We start from the raw sequence: 4491 nt of genomic DNA on the forward strand, positions 1-4491 counted from the left end.
CAGTTTTTTGATAGTGTCCATTGTAGGTGGTAAAATTTTTCGTGTGATGTTTTCGTACTCCTTGGTAGAGTTTCTTTAGTTGTCTTATTGATAGAACATTTTTCAATTCTCTGGCAAATATTCATTTTAAATATTTTTCCCTTATCTTGTCGCAATAATCTTTTGAATTTTTTGTATTTTGTTTTTTTGTAATTACTTCTTCAACTGGATTATTGATACCCTTTGATTTTTAGGCATCTTCTTGTTTCAATTTTCACTTAGTGTTTTTTTCAGATATCCAGGGGAAATTTGTCTTTTTCTTTTTGGCGATAGTTTTCTTAAGCAGCGCTCAGCAAGAGTTTCTTTTCCTTCTTCCCACAACTCATTTTGGTTTTTTATCATCTTCACATTGATTGAGTAATTCAATTTGTTTGACACTGTAATTCTGTAATTGGTTTATCAAGAGTTTTTGTAGTCGAGCTTTAGAGGTGGTGTTTTGGATGCTCCATCTTTTTGAGTCTTATTTTAAAGTCGATAGTTTTTTAGTAGTTTTGGTGGTCCACTGTTGCAGTCGGCACCAGGTCTTGTCCTTGGCCTTTTTTATGCAACTTTTCCATTTTTGGTTCAGCACAATGTAGTCAATTTGGTTGCGTGTTCTTTTGTCTGGTGAAAACCACGTGTACAAGTGTCTTGGGTGGTGTTGGAACAATGTATTGGCTATAACTAGATTATTTGTACTACAGAATTCAATACAAATCTTCACCTCTTTCATTTATATCCCAAGGCCGAATTTTCCACAGGTGTCCATTTTTTTCAGATCATTTTTTGCCTACTTTGGCATTGAGGTCTCCCATGATTAACTTTTTACATCTCTGTTAGGGATTGTGTCCTAAAAGTTTTCTTGGAGAGTGGTTATAAAATTTTCCATTTCTTCATCACTTGCAATGTTGGTTAGCGCATAGCATTGTATAATACTAATGTTATGAGGTTTTGCTTGTATTTTGAATTTTAAAATGCGATCATTTATTGGGCTGTACCCGATTAGTGGGGCCGCGGTGGCCGAATGGTTAGAGGGTCGGACTCAAGACTGTCACGACGACAATCTGAGTTCGAGGGTTCGAGTCACCGACCGCCACGTTGTTTCCCTCTAAATTGCCAAGAAAATCATGGAAGCCCATGATCGTCAAGGCCGCGGTGGCCGAATGGTTAGAGCGTCGGACTCAAGACTGTCACGACGACAATCTGAGTTCGAGGGTTCGAGTCCACCCGACCGCCGCGTTTGTTTCCCTTGGGCAAGGAACTTCACCTCGATTGCCTGCCTAGCCACTGGGTGGCCAAGCCAGCTCAAGTCAGTGCTGGTCCCAAGCCCGGATAAAATAAAGAGAGAATGATTACCTAAAAAGGTAACACCGGCACTCTCCGTGGAAAGGAACTGGGGACCCTACCACGTACTCACTCCCACAGCATCACAACGTGAAAACTGCAATTGAGTATCATGCTGTGACCACGGCGGCTCAGACATGAACCTACCGTTAAATGATGACCCGATTAGTGCATTTGCATTTTTTTTTCGTGAGAATCATAGCAACTCCGTGACTGTAATTTCCTTCTTCTTTTCCAGATAAAAGAACTGTCTTGTTTTCTTTAGTTTTTGAAACTTCCATTACTTTTTCCCAATTGGTCCTCACTGATTCCTAGTAATTTGAAATGTTGTATCTATCCATTTCATTACAGACAGTATGTAATTTTACCCATCTCTTTCATTTTCCTTACGTTCCACGTTCCGATTTTTTAATGTGTTTCTTAATTGGACATGTTTTTTCTTATCTTCTTTGTCTTCCAGATGCAATATTTTAACATTGTCAGCCTGGTTTGCCCACGACTAACGCGCCCCTTGATAACCCACGCGACGGGCGATGTGCTATGAAATTATCATTTTCTGTATTTAATCATTTGGTGTAGAGGTTTGTCAGGAGAAAAATAAAGTTGAGTGGAATCCCCCAGCTCCTTCTCAACTCGCAGTCCCCTCCAACTAACTAGGAGGAACTATCTCTGCCGCTTTTAAAACAGTTTTACACTGTAATACGCCAGACATATTATTTGGTGAAAACCAGTAATCAGTAGAACTGAAGGTGTTTTTTCACCAGATATCCACTGCCCTGCTGCCGACAGTTTTCACCGCAACCCTGACATAGGGAGCTAATAGGGTGCTATCCTTGTTCAAGGGAACCCCAGGGTGCAGTTTTATTGGTCTTAGCCAGGACATATTATATATATATATATATATATATTATAATTATATATATATTAATTATATATATTATAATATATATATATATATATATATATATATATATATATATTATGTCCTGGCTAAGACAATAAACTGCACCCTGGGGTTCCCTTGAACAAGGAATAGCACCCTATTAGCTCCCTATGTTCAGGGTTTGCGGTGAAAACTGTCCCCCGGCAGCAGGGCAGTGGATATCTGGTGAAAACACCTTCAGTTCTACTGATTACTGGTTTCACCAAATAATATGGTCTGGCGTATTACAGTGTAACTGTTTTTAAAAGCGGCAGAGATAGTTTCCCTCCTAGTTAGTTGGAGACTGCGAGTTGAGAAGGAGCCTGGGGATTCCACTTCAACTTTTTATTTTTCTCCTGACAAACCTCTACACCAATGATTAAATCAGAAAATGATAATTCATAGCACATCGCCCGTCCGCGTGGGTTTATCAAGGGGCGCGTTTTAGTCGTGGGCAACCAGGCTGAACATGTTAAATATGCATCTGGAAGACAAAGAAGATAAAAGAAACATGTCCAATTTAAGAAACACATTAAAAATCGGAAACGTGGAACGTAAGGAAATGAAAGAGATGGGTAAATTACATACTGTCTGTAATGAAAATGGATAGATTACAACATTCAAATTACTAGGAAATCAGTGAGACCAATTGGAAAAGTAATGGAAGTTTCAAAACTAAAGAAAACAAGACAGTTTCTTTTTATCTGGAAAAGAAGAAAGGGAAATTACAGTCACGGAGTTTGCTATGATTTCTCACGAAAAAAAATGCAAATGCACTAATCGGGTCCATCATTTAACGGTAGGTTTCCATGTCTTGAGCCGCCGTGGTCCACAGCATGATACTCAATTGCAGTTTTTCACGTTTGTGATGCTGTGGAGTGAGTACGTGGTAGGGTCCCCAGTTCCTTTCCCACGGAGAGTGGCCGGTGTTTACCTTTTTAGGTAATCATTCCTCTCTTTATTTTTATCCGGGCTTGGGACCAGCACTGACTTGAGCTGGCCTTGGCCACCCAGTGGCTAGGCAGGCAATCGAGGTGAAGTTTCCTTGCCCAAGGGAAACCAACGCGGCGGTCCGGTGGACTCCGAACCCTCGAACTCAGATTGTCGTCGTGACAGTCTTGAGTCCGACGCTCTAACCATTCGGCCACCGCGGCCTTGACGATCATGGGCTTCCATGATTTTCTTGGCAATTTAGAGGGAAACAACGTGGCGGTCGGTGACTCGAACCCTCGAACTCAGATTGTCGTCGTGACAGTCTTGAGTCCGACCCTCTAACCATTCGGCCACCGCGGCCCCACTAATCGGGTACAGCCCAATAAATGATCGCATTTTAAAATTCAAAATACAAGCAAAACCTCATAACATTAGTATTATACAATGCTATGCGCTAACCAACATTGCAAGTGATGAAGAAATGGAAAATTTTTATAACACTCTCCAAGAAACTTTAGACACAATCCCTAACAGAGATGTAAAAGTAATCATGGGAGACCTCAATGCCAAAGTAGGCAAAAAATGATCTGAAAATGACAACCTGTGGAAAATTCGGCCATGGAGATATAAATGAAAGAGGTGAAGATTTTTATTGAATTCTGTAGTACAAATAATCTAGTTTATAGCCAATACATTGTTCCAACACCACCCAAGACACTTGTACACGTGGGTTTTTTCACCAGACAAAAGAAACACGCAACCAAATTGACTACATTGTGCTGAACCAAAAAATGGAAAGTTTGCATAAAAAGGCCAAGACAAGACCTGGTGCCGACTGCAACAGTGACCACCAACTACTAACTATCGACTTTTAAAATAAGACCTCAAAAAGATGGGAGCATCCAACACCACCTCTAAAGCTCGACTACAAAAACTCTTGATAACAATTACAGAATTACAGTGTCAAACAAATTTTGAATTACTCAATCAATGTGAAGATGATAAAACACCAAATGAGTTTGTGGGAAGAAGGAAAAGAACTCTTGCTGAGCGGCTTGTTAAGAAACTATCGCCAAAAAGAAAAAGACAATTCCCCCTGGATATCTGAAAAAAAAACTAAGACAAAATTGAAACAAGAAGATGCCTAAAATCAAAGGGTATCAATAATCCAGTTGAAGAAGTAATTTACAAAAAACAAAATACAAAAATTCAAAGATTATTGCGACAAGATAAGGAAAAATATTTAAATGAATATTGCCAGAGAATTGAAAAAT

Source organism: Penaeus monodon, chromosome 26, assembly GCF_015228065.2.
Source record: "Penaeus monodon isolate SGIC_2016 chromosome 26, NSTDA_Pmon_1, whole genome shotgun sequence".
Lineage (NCBI taxonomy): Eukaryota > Metazoa > Arthropoda > Malacostraca > Decapoda > Penaeidae > Penaeus > Penaeus monodon.